Source organism: Ictidomys tridecemlineatus, chromosome 3 (genome assembly GCF_052094955.1).
Source record: "Ictidomys tridecemlineatus isolate mIctTri1 chromosome 3, mIctTri1.hap1, whole genome shotgun sequence".
Taxonomy (NCBI): Eukaryota; Metazoa; Chordata; class Mammalia; order Rodentia; family Sciuridae; genus Ictidomys; species Ictidomys tridecemlineatus.
Window position 1 is genome coordinate 65509700 of NC_135479.1, and position 21747 is coordinate 65531446.

Consider the following 21747-nt stretch of genomic DNA (forward strand, 5'->3'; position numbering starts at 1 on the left):
AAGAAAAAAAATCAATTAAATAATTAAACTGATTAGACTAATGACTTTTCAGAGAATTGCAAGCTTAGATTTAGAGAGAGAGAGAGAGAGAGAGAGAGAGAGAGAGAGAGAGAGAGAGAGAGAGAGGTGAATTTCAGGTTGGGGTTGTGGCTCAGTGGTAGAGTGCTCACCTAGCATGTGTGAGGCACTGAGTTTGATCCTCAGCATAAAAATAAATAAAAGTACTGTGTCTGTCTTAAAAACAAAAAAAGGTAAATTTCTAGTTTGCACAACTAAAATGTTATCTATGCTATTCTTGTAAGATAAAAGCTTTTCTTCTCTCTCAGATCTGTCTTCACCTGGGCAAGTAAGTGTCTTGTTTAGAAAGATTCAATCCTATATTTTCTCCCTGAATCTATTACCAGATGTGGTTTGAAATACTTGCTATGTAAGCAATATCCAACTTGGGAGAAAACATCTGGAAATATTTTCCTCATCAGTAAACACTGTTACACTCCCTCTCTAACTTTCTGATAGTCTCTAGCCTCTGTTCTCACAGCCTTAGTTTATGGTTCCAACTGCCTCCGGACTCTTAAGACTGACTGAACCTTAAAACCACAGAGCCATAGAGATGATGAGTATCAAAATCAAGTATCATCTGCATAAGTTAAGAAATAAATTTCTCTTACTGTACAATGTTTAATGCTTAGAGGTATGGGATGTGACTATTGTAGCTGCAGTGTACTTACTAGTTTTCAATGGGATAGAAAAAGTCAGTGTTCTTCACATGCCTATTGCTACATTATACCCCAGCAACCCACCTCTGCCAATGCAACAGACATATCTATAGATCCAGTGATATGTGTCTACAACCCTGAAGCTTAAGAAGAAATTCATCCAGCTGAAAAGTGTCATCTGTATACTTAATTAAAGACAGGAAAGCAAAAAAGGATTCAACCTCCCTGAGACTGATTTTACCTGCTCTCTCTCCATTGGTTAATTCATCTGACTCATCTTTTCTATTTTGATCCTCAAATTTAGATTCACATTGTAACTGATTCAACAGTGTGATGTAATTAGTCAAAGCCTAGAAAAGAAGCAAAAGGTTGGAAGACTCTCGATTTTAATTAAGAAGATTTCAGGAGAATTCATGAGATGAAACATGTATTTGGAGTATAAACTTACTGTAATAGTATCATCTTTGTGACTAAGAGCTACTTGTAAATCTTTCTGGGACTTCTCAAATAATTTGATTTGTTCACTGAACTCAGCATGTGGTGTACTCCAGTCTTTGACTTCCTGCTGCAACTGAAAAGTCAAAACACATGAATTCCTATGGGTTAGGTAGGGGTTTCTGCACTGGATACATTAGGACTACAAGACTTAGACAAAGAAATAGAGAGCCATACTCCTCGGTAGACTGCCTCAATGGAGGGGTTTGAGACCTTGGTTAAGAAAGAGGGCAGAGTGGCCCCAACTCTCACAGCTGCAGTAAGAACATCCAAGCTATCAGGAAGTTGACCCTGTTTTATTGCATTCCCCAGAAAATTGCTGTCAATTCAAATAATTTACCTCTAGCAGGAATGACTGGGCACATATTACTGTCTCCTAAATTTAGATTCCTTATCATGTAATCTTCCCTTGGCCGGTGAATCAGTAACTACCCAAAATATAATCATAAAATACTTAATTTTCTGGTTTAAAAAGTTTCTTTGAGGCTATGCAAATTAACAACTGATTGATATTTGATAAGAAAAGCAATAATCCAAAAATCAAAAACAGATGGAGAACATATATATGCACTCAATTTGGGGAGCATTGTTTAAACTTTGCATATCTAGAAAAGGTTCTACATGAATATTCCTTACCTCAGAAACATATCCAAGAAAGATACAAGATTATGATATTCACTTCTCTAGTTTACATTATGTATGACATCAAATTTTCTTTACCTGCTCTTTCTCCTTCTTAAGCATGGTATTTTCTTTCTGAAGCTGACAGCATTCCAACTTCACCTTCTCTTCACGAAGCTTAGCTTCATTAAGGATAATTTGAAGCTAATGCAAAACACTATAGTTAGTGAATTAATTCCAAAAATAACCAAAGTTATACTTTCCCAAACCAGACATCATATAGTTCTCATTTTTTGCACATTTTAGCACACCTCAAATTTTTGGTCCGCAACAAAACTAAGATGTAATATTAATATCCATTAGCAAGAGTTGGCAGCTTTACCTCTGAAAGTTCAGAAGTATTCTCTGAAATGACATCTTTAAGCTTCTCTATAGATTTCTTATTTTCCATTATCTGCCAGGTGAAAACAGAACACAAAATATACATTAGGATTTCAGTAGAAATACTGATATATATACTAAAAAAGATAAACACAACAAAATATTTGTCAAGCCATCCCATTACATTTCAGGTTAATGCAGGGGATCCAGCTTTGGACTAAGCAAAATTCAAGAACTGAAAGAGATGAGGGAAAATAAAGTCATAAATATTTCATGGCATCCACAACCTTACTATTTATGAGATAACCAGAAAAAAATGTCAAAGTATAGAAAACCATAATGCAATAAGTAAATAAAATGTTTTAAAGCATAGAAAATTAACTAATTAATTACTGTTTCAAGTAAACCAGTTCAAATTAGTAATTTTTTTTCTAGTGATAGAGAAAAATATTTCCCAAGATCATTTTTAAAATTATCTTATCTGAAGTAAAAAATGATAAAATTTAAGGAAGAATAGACTAATCTCACATACAGAAGAATTCCAAAAAAATTATAAAGATACTCGCTCCTTAAGGAAGTGGACATAACTCTGCAATCTTTGTTTGCAATGCCTGGGATTGAATCCTGGGCCTCATGCATGCTAGGCAAGTGCTCTACCATGAGCTGCATCCTGAGCTTGTAACTCTTCATACTTTAACTGTGGGCTGTGCATGGTAACTTCCAAAGAATACAATATGACAAGGACTGGAAAGAATTTTTACAGTGGAGAAATCTGCATTACATCAATTTTCAAAGTTAATCTGGCCCAAATTAAAACTTATCATCATCTTCCTATCCACAATTTGTTCCTCCTCTTTATCTCCTATCTCAGAGTTGGAACCATCATCATCTACTCTATTATCCATGCTAGCAACCTAGGAATAGTAAATTTTTCAGGAGGTAAAAAAGGTAATAGACATTAAAAGTCACTGTATCTACTTCTAACATACATAAAACACACATCAAACACCAATACAAAGGGTTATTACATGTTTAAGAAACCTAAAAATTTACCTTGATATACTCTATTTTTTACCTAGAAGAGGGAAAAAAGATTAAATTTGATGTCCAACATCTGCTCAATAGAAACAGCATTCCTAAAACAACAGTCAGAATCATAACCAAGTAAGAATTTAATAACATTCTGGTTCAGGATAATAATTTATAGGATTAAAAATAAGTAAATGTTAACAAGCCTTTTAAATTTAATTGGTAGTGATATTTCATAAATAGCCTCAGACATAGAAACACTAAGATATGTACCTTATTTTACAGTAAAGATGTGTGTGTGTGTGTGTGTGTGTGTGTGTGTGTGTGTACTCAAAATCATTTACTTAACAATTCTAAATAACCAGAATAAAGTCTAGAAACAATGACTATTCAAAAGGAATCTGAGGAAACAATATTAAAGGCATAATTTTTGTACTAAGATATGCCACTTTCACTCACCAGAAAACATCTTAGAACTCCAATTTATATTTGGCTATTGGCTGAATTTAGAATTTAGAAACTAAGAGGCTAAATCATCTTATTTCTGCAAACCACTAAATATATAGCAAAAAAATCTGAAAGGGAGGACTGCTAAAAGAAAATGCACAAGCAGCAAGAGAAATGACAATTAATATATTCTGGAAAGGACAAAAACAATCATTTCCAAAAGACAGAAATAAACTGCCTTATAATAAAACCTAAGCAGAAATTTTTTTAAAACATCACTAAATTTCTTTGTAACTTACCATATTACTTGTCCTTTTAAATGTTATAAATGGTGATGGGATACTCAGATGTGTCCATGGATCATCCATGGGATCTTTGTAATAAGAAATTGCATTCAGAAAACTCCAACACAGAAAGAAATGAACATTTCTTTAATGTCATAGTCTTGCTAACCTTTTACTCAAAATGACAACAGAGGAAAATGGGAAGTAGCATAAAAGCAGTCATCTAAGGTAGGGACTAAAGTTCCAAAGTCAAATGCTGAAACTGAGGAGCAACAAGCTAGGAACCAGATCCCACATAACCTAGTGAAAAGAGAAACAGGTACCGGGGTTCTTGAAATGAAAGAAACAAGAGAGAGAAATATAAAATGTTTTCATGTTTTTTCCTTCTCTTTATCCTTCTATTTTCTTTTTCCTTTTAGCTGAGAAAAAGTTCAATGAGATTAGAAAATTTCTCACAGGAATCTAGGCAAACGATTGTTCTATTTAAGAAGGGAATACTTTTTAAGAGATTTTACACTCAATTGTACAAGGAGAGGAAACTTATCTTAACAATGATATGTCTGAAATAATTAAGAAATCAGAAAAAGAACACTCAGATTTGAAAAGATTTGTATCCAATGCTTTTGGCCTCTTTAACTGTTAGGATTTTCATATGCAAAGTCCATTTACCTAAAATAATTTTCTTCCAATTATGTTAAATAACTATGAAACAGAATGACCTACAGTACAAACATAAGTATGTATAAGCATATATATATATATATATATATATATATATATATATATATATATATAAACACACACACACACACACACTTATACATATATGTACACACATACACAGAGATAGACTAATTCTGCTCAGGAAAAAAAAAACTTAATAAACAAAACATTTAATGAATTTTTGGACAACACATAATCTATACTTCCAAATAAAAAGGTATTTTCTGAACATATGATCAAATCATAAAATCTAGGAAAAATTTATATAAAAGACTGGAAAAATTATCTCATCTCCTTTTTCTCATTTTACTGTATTTCTTTGCAGCATTTTTCCCTGTTTATGTCTGTTTATATTAACATACAGTTTATCAACATTTAAATCTTAGTTTCTGCTTTTTTTCCCCACTTCACATTTAATTGTGAGCATTTTCTGTACCTCAAAGCTTTGAAATAAATAGATCTGCCTACTATTCCATTAATCAAACATACAATAACTCCTAAATGAATTATGTTGTGCTAAGTCTTCAATCTAATACACTGTTCCATTGAAAAACATTACCAAAATCTTCAAAGCATAGTTATTTTTTAAGATAGATTACTAGACACATATGCTACATAAAAGGATATTTATCTAACCTATCCCATCTTTTATCCCACTATTAAGACTTCTGATACATATGAAACTACTGGTCAGGATGGCTGTAAGAATTACCAGTTCTACCAACTGCAACCACACTAAATTATTTTATAAGGTTAGTTTGACTTAAACCACTAATTTGTGTTTTAGCAACTGAAAAAGAATAAAAAGGGGGGGGCAGTGACTACATAAAATAATCATTGTGCTTATGTGCTAAGGTATAAGTAAGTCAATTTACTCACAACAAGAGCAGTTCTCCAAAAGAAAATGACAAAGGATACAATCCCAAATAAAACAGTGAAAACTACAGGCTTCCATGGTAGTCCACAAAAATCAGGCTCAGGTTGAGTATCATCAGGCAATGTAGTAAACAGCTGAAACAGACAAATTAGAAGAAATGGGAAACCTTAAATTTATAACAAAACAGTCACAAAGAATCATGGCAATTCTAAATCAACCTCCTCATCAGAAATCCACCTCCACAATATTTTCTTCCCAATAGCTTCTTCAAGAGAGAGGATACTGGCAGTCTCATATTTTTTGTTCTCTTGCAGTGTTTTCAAGTATAATGAATCTAAATACTTTTAAAAAATATCTATTTATGTATCATTAGTTTTAGGGTGGACACATTGTTTTGTTTTTATATGGTGCTGAGGATCGAACCCAGTGCCTCATGTATGCTAGGCAAGCGCTTTACCACTGAACCACAACCCCAGGTGGAATCTAAATACTTTAAATTGAGCATATATTTCCAGTTTGTAACAAGCCCTATATCATCACATTGTCTAACACCTGGCTAGAATCCCTCTGGATCATTCTTTTCTCTTAGCTAACCTGGTTTATATAATTTAAAAAATCCATTTAAGACAAAAACATAAATATATGAAAGAACTAATTAATTTTATGGCAACAAATAAAAAAATGATGATATATGTATAAGATTTTAAATCTTACTTCCATTCCACTCTTATATAAACAGATAAGTGACATGTAATTTCAGACAACTCTTGAAAACTGGCTTAGATAAACTTCTCTGAATTTAACATCCTTCTATAAAATTCAAAGCCTAATTTTAAATGATTGCTCAAAGGCAGTGCAGTAAACACCTGCCTACTCTTCCCTGTTTTCACCGTCCTCTACACGTAATAAGAGATAACTGTCATTTGGGCCCAATTCACCAGCAGTCTCCGTAGGGAAAAGACCTGTAGTAACATTAGCTGTTTGGATTGTTGGCTGCATTTTGGAACATACCATGAGGTTGTCACCTCTATTCCATCAAAAAAAGAAAAAAAGAAAGAAAAAGAAAGAAAAAAAAAGTGCAAGTGGGGAAAGCTCAAGTCCACTCTCACCAGCCTCGCTTAACAATACAGTCACATCCTGCAGGCCTTGGGCCTGACACACTCCATTTCTCCATCACCGCGACAGTCAGTGCACCCACTCCACCAGAACTCAGCCACCCACCTGCCAGAGCTGGGGTCCCTCCCTGGGAATGGGACCAAGCTACCTCCCTCCAGTAGCTTGGCTATAAGGGCTGCGTAGAGCACCGACAGGGGTCCCAGGAACTCCAGGTTCCTTGAGGAAGCAGTGACAGAAGGCACAGTGGCAGGTACTGAGTCCAGGGTGTAGGGACAGCTAAGCGGAAGCGACGCTTCCCTGCAGAACAGCACAGGACCCTCTCTTTCACTGTTTCCTACTTCAGGAGGACCCAGAGCAGGTGGCGGGTACTGGGAGTGAACTTCGCCTTCCTCCGCAGGCGCTTTCCGCCCAATGCACTTAAAACCGGTCATCAGAGAAAGCCCCTGGGCGGACTGCAGTGAGCAGACAGAGGATGCCAAGGGGCGGGGCCGGGAGCGGAAAGAACCAACTGCGGAGCCCGGCGGGGGACAGCGTGAGGAGAGCCGAGCGGAAGAGTCCAAATGAAAGGACTCCAGAAGGAAAGAGGCTCACCTGTCCCCGGAACTGGGAGAGGACCGGCGATTTAGAAGGCCCTGGAGGAAGCCAGGGAACTAGCAGAAGGGGATTATAGGCAGAGACTAGGAAAAAGGAGAAAGTCAGGCCTCCCAGCCCCTCCCAGAGCAAAACCCTTTTGTCAACGTGTTGAGACACCAGGTACCTGCCCCAAAAGTGCAGACAGAAGAGGAGATGCTTCTCCTGCTTCCTTCTAAAGGACTACTGCTAGGACTGGGCTTTCCTTCCCTGCTCACTCCAGTCCTGTTACTTTCTTCAATTGTGGATGACACTCTTTTTAAAAAGCCTTACCCTAAGGAATCATGTCATTATCACTCCACGCTGGTAGCTCCATTTCTGGATGCCACATTTTTAAGTTGTATGACTTGTGGAAAAGTACAGAATCATGAATAGGCCCCGAAAAGCACGTGCTAAAAATTGAAGAAACTGGGGACGTTTAACTTGGGGAGGGAATGAACATCTGTGGATCTTTAAAAATCTGTCGTCAAGTTGAATATAGTCAATTCAAAAGAACAAGAATAAGCAGGAAAGCACTGAAAAAGAAGAGCAATGAAGGGTACAGGGAGGGCAGACTATATAATTAATTCATGTACCCTCGTCCAAGCCCAGGAATACATAGAGATTGTGGGACAGAATAGAGAATCCAGAAACAGAACCAACTGGACATTTAGGGTACAATAAAAGTTAGTTTGGGGAAAATAGACTTTCTAATAAGTAGTGTTACTACATGAAAAATTATAAAATTGGATTTTTCTCTACTTATTCAAAAGATAAACTACAAATGAATAAGATACATGAATGTAAAAATAGAAAATAAACAAGTACTAGAAAATATTGGGTGAAATTTTCTATGTATTATAGAAAATGGGCAAAACCTCCCTCATTGAAAAAATTTTTCCTGGCTGTATCTAAACCTGCTACACACACACACACACACACACACACACACACACACACACACACATACACACACACACACACACACACACACATGCAGTTTGACAATGATAACCTGAGAAAAAATATTTGCAACATATTATTGTCCAAAGAATCATGTTTCTGAAATATAAAGAAGATTATATATAAAATGGACAGCAAACCTATACAAAAATGGGCTGAAGAAATAAACAGATCTCAGGAAAAGAAATGCAAATAGCTATAACATATGGAAACATGCTCTGCTTAGCTCACATTAAACAAAATACAAATTAAACCATACCAAGATACCATTTCTCAGTTGCATTGGCAAGATCCAAACGTTTGACAACATACTCAGTAGGTGAGAGAATGTGGGGGAATACAAATTCTCAGACACTGCTGATAAGTATACAAAATGATACAACCCTTATGAATTAGATTTGGCAACATCTCCCAAAACTGCTTATATATTTACCTATTAACTCAACAATCCCACTTTTTTTTTTAACTTTTTCAGTGCTGGGGAAGCGTATCTAGGGCAAGTGCTCTACTGCTGAGCTATAGTCCCCTAGCCCTAACTTCAAAAGATACTGGGAATACAACAACAAATGTTTAAAACTTGTATTTACAAAACTATGTTATTCAAGCATTAATTATAATAATATAAGATGGTCACAAAAGGCTGAAACAACCGTCATTGATGAAAGTTGTTGAATAAACCAAAGAAGAAAGAAAATAATTTTAAATACTGCTAAGAGCTTGTTTCCAGAATACATTTTTTAAATGAAGTAGAGAAAAATATTTATAGAATACTATTTGTATCTTAGAAAGTGAAAAAAGATGAATATATTATTTCTCATAGCTTTGAGGTAAAATTGACATGCAATAAATTACATGTATTTAAAGTGTGCAATTTGATACATTTTAACATGAAATTATGAAATCACCATTATAATCAAGATAATATACACATCCTTTACTTCCAAAAGTATTCTCATTCTCTAGGTAATTCTGTCCTTTGTCACTCTTTCTTCTTGCCCCCCAATTTTCCATTCCTCCAGCAAAATGTATATCTTAATAAATTGCTTTGTATTCCTCAAGTTTTATGTGTATGGGATAATATATTGTATTTTCTATGGCTTCTCTTATTTAGCATAATATGAGATTCATCTACCTCAGTTTATCTATCATCTATTTTTATTGCTGAGTAGCATTTCATTATATGTACGTACCACAATTTGTCTATCATCTCTTGATAGACATTTGGATTTTTTTCCAGTTTGGGGCTTTTACAAATAAAATAGCCAAGAACACTGATATAAAATTCCTCCTATTGCTATATAACTTATCTTTTCTTTGGAAAAGAATGGTTGGATATGACTGGTGTATGTTTACCTTTTTATGAAGGTGATTCCACCACTTTATATCCCCACTAGCTGTGTACCCATCCAGTTCCTCCATCTCTTCTTCAACCACTCAGCACAACTGTCTTTAATATTAGATATTTAATAAGTGTGTAGTGGTAACTCTTATGCTTCAAAATTGCATTTCCCTGATAATTATGTCAAGCATTTTTAATGTATTTACTATCTGTTTATCTTCTTTGATGAAGTGTTATTTTACAGGACTATATTTTTTCTAATGAGTTCTAAGAGTTCTTCATATGTTCTTGATGCAAGTCTTGATAAATGCTTTACAGTAATTTCCTCCCAGCTTGTGTTTTGTCCATTTCATTCTCTTCAAAGTGTATTTTGAATTACAGAGGTTTTAGTTTGATGAATCCCACATTGTCAAATCCTTTTTAATGCCTTTGTTGTCAAACTTAAGAAATCTTTGCAGAACCTACGTTCAACAAAAATTTTTCTCTTATTTTTTTCCTAGAGGTTTTGTAGATTTGAGTTTAATATTTAAGTCTGTGAGTTAATTCAGGTGTCTAATGCAAGGCATGGATCAATATTTTGCATATAAATATGCAGTAATTTCAGTACCATTTGCTGAAAAAACTTTCCATTCTCTACTTGTCTTTCCATCTTTGTCAATGACTGTTGCCATATATATTGTGTATCTATCTCTGAATTCTTGGCTCTGTTCCAATGTTTTTTCTGCAATCCTGATTACTGTAGCTTTAGAATATTTTTTCTTTTTTTTTTCCTCTTCGTATGGTACTAGGGATTGACTTTGCATATTCTAGGCAAGTGCTCTACCACTGAGCTACATCCCCAGCCCTAGATTAAGTCTTGAAGCCACATATTCTAGGTCTGATGCAATTAGTTTGTTATTTTCTACAAAACTCTGCAAAGATTTTGATTGGAATAATGTTTACTCTGGTGATTAAACTGGGATGAATGGAAACCTTAGTCTTCTGACTAGTAAATTAGGTATATCTCTCCATTTAGGTTCTCTTTATTTCTATCAGCAATATTTTATAGTTTTAATATATACATTTTAGTTTTTGCCACGTTTATGTTTAAATACTTCATATTTTTATTCTATTGTACATGAAAATCTTTAAAATTTCAATTTCTAATTATTCATCATTAATATATAGAAAATATAATTGCTTTTAGATGTAAATTTTATCTGTCAACCTTAAAATAGCTTTTTTCTAAATCATACCAGATTGTATCTATATATATTCATGTTATCTGAAAATAAAGAGAATTTTATTTCTTCCTTTCCAATCTGAGTGCATTTTATTTCTTTTTATTGCCTTAGTATACTAGCTATTTCCTTACTGCACCCCAGTACAATGCTGAATAGATGTAATGAGAGTGGACATTTCTGTTTGGTTTCTGATCTTGGGGAAAAGTATTCAATTATCAACCATTAAGTATGAGGTTAGCTGCATTTTTTCAGAGGATGTTTTAAGCTCCCTTCTATTCCTAGTTTGTTGTTTGTTTTTCTACATTAATAATCAATGCTGAGGGGCTGGCGTTGATACTCAGTGGTAGAGCACTTGCCTAGCATGTGTGAAGCAATGGGTTCTCACCACCGCATATAAATAAGTGAATAAAATAAAAGTCAATCAACATCTAGAAAAAATTTTTAAATAATAATCAGGGCTGATTTTTTTTTACATGTCGATGGGATTTATTGTCACCTACTTGTACATGCACACAAAATAACAATATAATTTGACCAATATTACTGCCCAACATTTCCCCCCCTGCTATAGTTTTTAAATGCTTGTTTTGTATCTCTTGAGCTAAACACAAAGATTGTGCTTTTAGGTACATCAATGTGGTAAATTTCATTGATTTTCAAATGTTAAATAAATTTTGGATTCTTGACATAAATCCCCATCATCAGTCTAGTTTTTGTCTATGATGTATTTTCCTTTTACATATTGTTGTATTTAACTTAAATTTTTGTTTAGAATTTCTGTACAGATTCATTGGAGATCCCATTAGAGGTATGTGGTTTTCTTTTCTTGTTATATCTTTGTCTTGGTTTGGTGTAGTGATAACACTGGCTTCATAGGAGAAATATTTCCTTGCTTTAATATTCTACAAGGGTTTAGTATTACTAATACTATTAGGAATTAGTATCATTTCTTCCTTACAGGTTTAATTGGATCACCAATAAAGCTATCTGGGTCTTATATTTTTTTCTTTGTAGAAAGGTTTTTACCTATACCTTAAATTTCTTTAATAGTCAACAAGGTTTATGAAATTGTCTGTTTTTCTTGAGTGAACTTTTGCAATTTGTGGCTTAAATAGAATTTCTTCATTTCATCTAAATTGTCAAGTTAATTAACATAAACTGTTCATAATATTCCCATTATCAGTCTAGTATCTGTGAAATCTGTAGTTATATCCCTTCTCTGATTGCGGATATTGGTAATCTGTGTCTCCTCTTTTAATTCCCTCACTAGATGTTGATAAATTTTATTCATCTTAAAGAACTACCTTCGGGTTTCATTGATTTTCTCTTATTTTCCTTTTTTAAAATTTTACTGACTTATGGTCTTTATTATATCTTTTTTTCTTGCTTACTTGGAGATTAACTTATTTTTCCTTTTCTAGTTTCTCATAGTAGGAACTAAAGTCAATGACTGGAGACTTCTTTTTTAATAAAGCTATCTTGGGCCTGGTAGTGCTATAAATTTTCCAATAACACTTTAGTGACATTGCACAAATGGATATGTTGTTTTCAGTTTTATTCAACTCAAAATATGAATTTCTTCTCTGATTTATTTGACTCAAAAATTATTTAGCAGTGGGGGCTAAGGTTGTAGCTCAGTGGTAAAGTGCTTGCCCCACATGTGTGAGGCACTGGGTTCTATCCCCAGCACCACATAAATATATATATATATATATATATATATATATATATATATATATATATATATATATATAATGAACAACACTTAAGTTTTCAAATATTTGAGAATTTTCCAGATTTTTCCATTATTGATTTCTCATTTTATTGTGTTCAGAGAATAAGCTTTGCCTGACTTTGAATACTTTTATATTTACTGATAATTTTTTTAAGATCCAGAATATAGTTTATCTTGGTAAATGTTCCATGTGCACTAAGCTCCTTGGGGGTTTTCTATAAATGTCAATTAATTTCAAATGGATGGATTGATTATGTCATTCACACTTTCTACAACCTTACTTTTATTTTTTGTTTTCTGCCAATTGCTGTGGAGAGGATATTGAAATTTCTAAATGTAATCTATAGAATTCATCATTTTCCTCATAATTCTATCAATTTTTATACTTCATGTATTTTGAAAGTCTAATATTAAAAGTACAAGCATTTAGGTTTATTATATAATCTTGACTGATTCGTTTATCATTAGGAAATAATTTTCTTTAGTCCTGATGATATATTTTGCCCCACAACCTCTTTTGGTTTAATGTAGCTACTCCAGATTTCCTTTGACTAGTGTTTAACATGAGATACCTTTTTCAATCATTTTAATTTTGACTTCTTTGTGTCTTTCTATTTACAGTGTTATTCCCTTAGTCATCTATTTGGGTCTTGCTTCTTTAGGCAATATGACAATCTCTGTTTTCAACTGATGTATTTAGATACTTTCCACTTAATAGGATTACTGCTGTGCATAGGTGTAAGCTTAATATAATCTTCTATTTGTTCCTTTTGTTCTTTGTTCTTTTTCTTTTCTTTCTGTCTTCTTTTGCAGAAATAACACTATCGGTATTTTTAGTGATTCCTCTATTGGCTTATTAAGCTATAACTCTGTTTTCTAATCTTAGTGCTTCAGGGTTGAGAATATACATTTTTAATTTGTCACAATCTACCTTCAGATGATACTATATTACTTCACATATTCAATAAGAACGTTACAATAGTTACTACCCTTCTGAGATTTATACTGTTGTCATGTATTTTACTTTACATGTTTTCTGAGTCCCATACTACACTGATATTTGTCTTTAAACAGTCAATCACTTTTTAAAATGTTCAAATAAGAAAAATTATTATAAATATTTATGCACACAGTCACCATTTTCAGTGTTCTTTACTCCTTTATTCCATTATTTCCATCTGCTGTCTTGGTGCAAGTGTAGGGTGAATTCTTTCAGCTTGTATGTCAGTACAAGTCTTCATTTTAGAAAGATATTTCACTGGGCATGATATTATTGGCCAACATTATTACTCTTCAAATATATTAAAGGTATCACTCCACTATATTCTCTTATGCCTAATTTCTGACAAGAAATCTGATGTCATCCTAAGTTCTTCTCTACATAAATGTCTTCTCTAACTGCTAAGATTGCTCTTTATCACTGGTTTTGAGCAGTATATTTATGATATAATATACCTTGATATAGCTTTATTCATGCTTTTTGTACTCTAGTTCCATTTAATATCTTGCATCTGCAGATGTACAGGTATAGATGTACAGTTTTCACAAATTTTTGAAAATTTTTGGCCATCATTTCTTAATATATTTTTCTGAATACCTCTCATCGCTCAACTTGAAACTGTCCCACAGCTCACTGATGCTCTGGTTCACTTTTCTTTAACAGAGGAAATTTTCCCTGTGTTTCATTTGGGATACTTCTCCTGCTATGTCCTCAAGTTCACTAACAATTTCATCCCAATGCTTATTCTGGCATTAATCCCATCCACTGTGTTTATCATATATTTTCAACTCTAGAAGTCTGATTTTCTTAAAATATATCTTCTATATCTCTTTTTACCTTTTTAACACATGAAATATAGTAGTAATAACTTTTTAAAAATGCCATTACCTCATTCTAACATCTCCACCAGTTCTCAGTTGGCTTTGATTGGATGATTCTTCTCCTCATCATTGTGGATTGTATTTTTCTTGCTTCTTTGCATGCCTGGTAAGCTTTGATTCGATGCCATACATTACGAATTACTATTCTTAATATTTTGTATACAATTAAATTACTGGAAACAATTTGATTCTCTTGGGTCTGAATATTTGTTAGGTATGACATAAATTGTAATAGTCAGTCCAAGGTAACACCCTTCTGATTATTCTACCCAACTTTCTTAGATAGATTTTTCCAGGTGCTATTCTGGTCCCTTTATTAGGACCTGTTCCTTCTAATCACTTAAGATTGTTTCTCTGACTTGCTAAGCAGTTTCATCACACTTATGTGCAGATCAATACCCTTCTGAACACTCTGAGAGCCTTTCACAGATTTCCAGAATTGTCTCTCAATGTAGCAACCTTCTTTTGGTACTCCACCCTGTGAATTCTAGTCACTTTGGTTTTCCTGGAATCTCAGCACCATCTCTCAATTCATGATATCCTCTGGTTCTGCCTTACTTCCTCTTCTTTGTCATGGCTTGGGAAACTCTTAACATAGTAAAAGCTGGGGCAACTAAAGAGCTCACAGCATTTGTTCCTTATTTTTCCAGAATCATTTTTTGTTGCTTGATCTTCAATGTTACTGGATCTCAAATTTTATCTGTTTGTGGGGTTTTTTTCATATTTATTTTAGTTGTTTCAGTTGGGAAGGTGAAGCCAGTACCTATATAAAGCTATCATAGCTATATGTAAAAATCATTTGCTTTTCTTTTTATTTTTATGGTGCTGGGGATTGAACACATGGTCTCATGTATGGAAGGCAAGTGCTCTACCACTGAGCTACATATCCCTTTTTTTCATTTGCTTATTTTTTTAAATAGCAGAATACATAATGAAATAAATTTTAAAAGTTAACTATAAAAGAGAGTAACATCAGGGTAGACAGAACTGGGACAAAAACTAGAGTTCTTTCAAAATCAGGCAGGAGAATCACAAGTTCAGTGCTAGCCTCAGCAACTTAGCAAGTCCCTACAAAATTTAATGAGAACTATCTCTAAATAAAAAATAAAGAGGCAAGGTATGTGGCTCAGTGGATAAGAGCCTTTGGTTCAATCACCAGTACCAGAAAACAGAAACAACTTATTTTTACAAATTAACTTTGGCTCTTCTAAATATTAAAATAAGTGTGAAATAAACAAAAAATATTTAAAAAGTAACCCCCAAATATTGAAAGCAAAAATGAAACAACCTGTGATATCATGTTTGTGACAAACCACAGAAATGAATTATTTCAAACATACCTTAGTGAGATATAGCTTAAAGACAAGAGCATTTCATTTCATTTCAGTAATACATTCCTGAAAGTATTTTAAATAACATAAATATAGTCGCGTGTTGCTTAATGATGGGAATAAATTCTGAGAAACACATCTTAGGCCATTTCAGTGTGTAAACATCATTGAGTATACTTATAAAAACCTAGAAAATATAGCCATTTCCACACGTAGGTATTCATATATGGTATATCATCGCTTTGGGGATAAAAACCTATAAGATATTATTATACTAAATTCTGTAAACAATTGTAACATTGGAAATGTTTATATATCTAAACATATCAAAACACAAAAAAGATATTAAAAATACTAGGTGACAAGAATTTTTTAGCTCCATTATTATGCAGTAATGACCAAAATATCATTAAGTGGCACAAGACTGTAAACAATTACATTGATGTCATTGAAAACTGGAACTACAACATCAGAGAAAGAAAACACAAATCTTAGGTAGATGAAGTGAAGTAAAATCTCTCTAGCATTCTGAATTTTCATGGGAATTATCTAAATGACATGATGAAAAATCCCCACATATTTCTGAGCTTTGTTCACTATAAAGGCCTACAAATGACAGTCAATTTGAGCAATAACCAATCCTAGTACTTGGAATGTAGCCTCTAAATATCATTTCCTATTGAAAGGAACCAAAGTTCTTTTAGAGAAATAGGTCCTTCAAGGTCTGGACAGGGAATGTTTAAGATGAACTTGGAACATCTCATAGTTCAAAAGCAAGGGAAATAGGTAACAATGACCACTAGGTAGTAGCAAAGGGTCCCAGGAGCCAAGATAAGGAGGCTTCTACAAGGCAAAAGGGGGAGAAATTGAGAATCAGGTAAGAACAATTACTATTCCTAACTGGATTAAACAAACCAAATATTTTAAATGCATGACATCATATTGACTCTTAAATAAAAGTTAAAAAGATTTCAAAAGCCCCTTTGGGTATCATTTGATAATGCTAAAATAATACCTTACTATTCTGAAAAGTGTTTAAATGAAGAAAAGAAATCAAATGTTTATCTCCTGTCTTAACTATACAAACTGAATATCTGTGTAAAGAATAATCAATCATAGCCAGGCGCTGTGGCACACACTTGTAATCCCAGTAGATTAGGAGGCTGAGGAGGGAAGATAGCAAGTTCAAAGTTAGCCTCAGCAAAAGCGAATTTCTAAGCAACTCAGTGAGACCCTGTATATAAATAAAATACAAAATAGGGCTGAGGATATGGCTCACTAGCCAAGTGCCCCTGAGTTTAATCCCCAGTACCAAAAAAAAAAGAAAGAATAATCAATCATAAATTTTTATTTGTATAGGCATCCCAGCCTTTAAATGAAGAAAGAAAAATCCCAGCAACTCAGATCATTGCTATTTTGCAACCTGTAATATACTAGCAAATCTCACCAAGGTCACTGTTGACTAGTATTCAACATCAAAAGAGAGGACATGCAGATGTCAATGCAATATTTCCTATTAAGTTTTCATAAGAAACAGAAGTGAACCTAAACCTGACTACCAATTTCCAAGAAATATAGCAACAGAGAGAGGCTGAGATTGTTAGCTCAGCACTTGCCTAGAATGCATGGAGCCTGAGGTTTAATCCCCAGCACCACCAAAAAAAAAAAAAAAAGGCAATAGAGAAAACAGGTTAAATTGTTGTACCAGGGAGATGTCATTATTCACCCAAACTACAATATATCCTAGAAGTCCCACAAACATATTTTTTTCAATTATTGCAAAAAGTTACAACAAAAGGAGAAATCAATAGAGAGTAACTTATATGAAACTTGTTCTCCCACTGAAAGCAACCAGAAAGTTGGAATACATACATGCATATATATATATTTTGTACCAGGGATTAAACTCAGGAGCACTTGATCACTGAGCCACATCCCCAGTCTCAGCACCATTTTGTATTTTATTTAGAGACAGGGTCTCACTGAGTTACTTAGCACCTCACTTTTGGCTTTGAACTCGTGATCCTCCTGTCTCAGCCTCTCAAGCCACTAGGATTAAGGCATATGCCACCATGCTCAGTCAAAATATATTTTAAAGAGCTATTTTCAGATATAAAACCACAAGGGACATGCAACTGTCACCCCTAAGAGCAGGAGAACAAATAGGTGAGCATTCTACCTGGAGGCACCCTCTAGACCTCAGTTTGGGAAAGGGAACCCAAATGGGGCACAACAGTCTCACTGAGGAGAGAGATACCAGAGTTCCAGGAAATTAAGCAGCCAAAAATATGTATAAAAAACTACCAGAAAGATGGGAGCCACAAAGAAAAAGAGTTCTAGAAATCTGCATGGAGGTGGTCTTCAGTTTGGGGCTACATTCTAAGCAGTACCTGTGAGGGCCAAGAACAACTATAAGCTAACCAATCCCACAGTTGGCACTGAGCTGGGAGAAGTCTGGATTCCAGCTATCCAGAGAGAGTTGATATACAAAAACAGTATGGTCAACAAGCTCATGAAGAAGTATTTGATCCAGGCATCATGGCACATGTCTGTAATCCCAGCAACTCAGAAGGTTGAGGCAGGAGGATCCCAAGTTTGAGGCTGGCAACTTATCAAGGGCCTAAGCAAGTTAGTGAGACCCTATCTCAAAAAAAAAAGTTCACTCAATATCATTAATTATCAGGAAATAAACTCACAAAGACATACCCACTAGAATGGCCCAAGTGCTAGTGAAGATGAAGTCAAGTGGAAGTCTCCTAAATTGCTGGTGGAAGTATAAAATGATTGTGGTCAATTTTTAGCATGGCTTGACAGTATCACATAAGATAAAAACATACATTTAACGTAGGAGGCAATTGCACTCCTAGATATGAGTCCACTTATAGTGGCATATATATGAAATAGTACTGTAGGAAAAATGAATCTATAATTAAAAAAAAAAAGTTATCAGTGGTTACCTGGAACAGGTGGTGAAGGCACTCACTGGGAAGGATCCCAAGGAAACCCCTTTTCTAGTGAAAAAACTATTCAATACCTTGATTATGGTAGTTTTTATATGGGTATCTACATTTGTTAAAACTCAGAGTGTGCTTACTTTGGCAGCACATATATTAAAATTAGAACAATACAGAAAAAATTATTATGGTCCCTGAGCAAGGATGACACCCAAATTTGTGAAGCATTCCATAGTTTTGTGGAACCAACCCTTCAGCAGATGAATGGATAAAGAAACTGTGGTACATATATGAAATGGAATATTACTTATAGCATTAAAAGAGAAAAAAATTATGGCATCTGCCGGTGAATGGGAATATCAGGTTAAGGGAAGTAAGCCAATCCCAAAAACCAAAAGCTGTATGTTCTCTCTGAAAGTGGATGCTGACCCATAATGGGGGTGAGGTGGGTGGTAAGGGGCATGGAAAGAATGGAGGAACTTTGGGCAAAGGGAAGGTAGGACAGGTGAGGGGGCAGAGGGATAGGAAAGATGGTGGAATGAGATGAACCTCATTACCTGAGGTACTGTAGGACTACACATGTGTTGTGTACAACTAGGAAAAGTTTTGTTCCATTTATATACAATGAATTGAAATGCATTCTGCTATCATGTATAACCAATTAGAACAAATTTAAAAAAATACTCACTGATATTGGCTATCAAGGAATTACTGTTAAGTTGGGTGATGGCCCGTGGGTTCATTATACTATTCTCTATGCTTTTTTTAAAGCTTTTCTAATTAAATTTATTTTTTAACTAGTACATAGAAACAAATATTATAATTATTTGAGTAGGTAACATGACATTTTGATGCATGTATACACTATGTAACGTTTAAATCAGTTAAATATATCTACCTCCTCAAACATCATTTCTCTATGGTAAAACTTTCACAATCTTTTCTTCTAGTATTCTAAAATATACAGTATGTTATGGTTACCTATAGTCCCCTACTATTCTCTCTGCTCTTATTTGAAAGTTTCCATGATAAAAATACTAAAAATAATTTTTAAATTAAGATATAACTTCAAATATTTAAAGGATTTCTATGTAGAAAAGAATTCAATTTTATAGAGGAAATCATGTGGAGGAAAATTTGGAGTCAATACAAGGATGAACTAGACAACAGAAGAACATATAGCCTTGTAAGAGAGTTACTCATGCTAGGAAATACTGGTGTACAGGCCTCATAACTACTCGTCAGGGCCACAGTAAAGAAAATAACAGCAATGAGTGAGAAACTAGACTAACAGCCTTCCAAGGTTTCTTCTAACACTAAGATTCTACTAAGATTCCATTGATCAATGAATCTGATTGGTGCACATCTCCCAAACACATCAGAGCATATTACTCTCCAGTCCTATCAGATATCATACTACTTGTTTAAGATTTTACATTGACTTGTTCATAATTTTTGCATATATTTGTTAAGTCCTTTTCTTAAGGCTTTCAAAAATCACAATCATGCCTTACACCTGTTAGACTCTTTTAGTCCTCGCACAATGTCCTATACATACTGGGCCATCAAAATGCCTTTTTGAAATCTCCTTTTAAATCAGTCTCCTAACATTGTGCCTCTTCTTTGCCACTCACGTCTATGTCTTACCTATCACCGTACAATCACTGACCATACCTGCACCACATCCGTGTCCCCCGACCTAGACCTAGAGGAGGGCTCTGTGCATACCTAAAAATATGAATAAAGAAATCCGTCCCATATCGTGAGGCTGTTAACTTTCCAAGTGATGCTGATTCATTCTGATAATCAAATTATGACTGTGGAAGACTGCTTTAATCACTGGAAATATCATTATTCTAACTGCCTGGCTTGTACATACCCCTTACCCAGCTGGCTGCCACCATCATGAACAAACATGGAGCCAACTGAAAAATGATTTTTTTCTCCTCACCACATCTTTTCCATTCTGGTGGTCTTTCCTCCCCAGGTATTCATTGTCTTTATACCACCTTCTGACTGCCTACATGAGAATTAGGGGGTGCATGGGGGTAAAACCCTTCAAAGTGCCAGACACCTCACCAGACATTTTATCTTGTCAAATCATTTAATTCTTATGATTGGGGTAAGCATTATCTACATTTTTCAGATGAGGAAAACTTTTTTCAAAAGTTTAGTTATTTGCCCAAACTTCTAAATGATAACCTTGGGATTTGAAACCAGATCTACCTGGCTTCAAAATCTATACATTTTACAAGGAAAACAATAACATCATCTTTCTTACACAAGCCTTGAAATAACACAACCTACAGGAAACAACTTCAGTTGAGGAGGATTACTGTCACAATGGCCCTAGGACCATCTTATCCTCCAACCTCTAAAAGCTTTCTCATTCCTATAATGAAACTCTAAAAGTCCAATATCAACAAATACCAATGGGGGGGGGAGGTAAGTCCTAAAATGCTTAGATAAGCTTCTAGACAGATTAAATGTCTTGTTTGGATCATGATTTTTTTTTAGAAAGATCAGCCTTAAGTGACTCTTTCTAAGAAACAGATCTAACCTAATTCTTTTCATTCTTAAAACTTTCTAAGGATCCCCACTATTAATGGTCTAATACTACTTTGGCTCATGACTTCCTTTAAGATTTGCTGGCCTCTCCAATAGGCCCATCCCCCTCCAACTTCACACTTTACAACACCAACTATTCACATTCTCCTGCCCTCCCCAAATATCCTTTTATTCATGTTTCCATTTCTCTGAACACATTTCTTCTGACTGCCAGCTTCCCCCACCATCCTCCACCCCAGCCTGTCTAATCAACAACAAACCACATGTCAGACTCCTGTTTGCCCTTTGCCTGTGCTTCAAACACATCTCAACTACTTTCTGACCTTATTGATCACCCTTCCAACCTTAATAAATGCATTTATGGACAATAATGTTCTACCATCGAATAAATACCTCTCTTTCTGCCATTATCTTACTGTGTTTCAAGTGAATGCTGTTATCTCTCTGCCAGAATG

The 21747-nt window shown here is 34.5% G+C and overlaps 1 non-coding gene and 1 pseudogene across 1 annotated transcript; one reads left to right on the forward strand and one right to left on the reverse strand.

The window, feature by feature from the left end:
• Window positions 1-21747, reverse strand: part of LOC101961234 (transport and Golgi organization protein 1 homolog) — a 52754-nt pseudogene that overhangs the window by 11696 nt on the left and 19311 nt on the right.
• LOC144376560 (U6 spliceosomal RNA) lies at window positions 18857-18963 on the forward strand. The gene has a single exon (XR_013437145.1). It is a non-coding gene; the product is annotated as a U6 spliceosomal RNA (small nuclear RNA).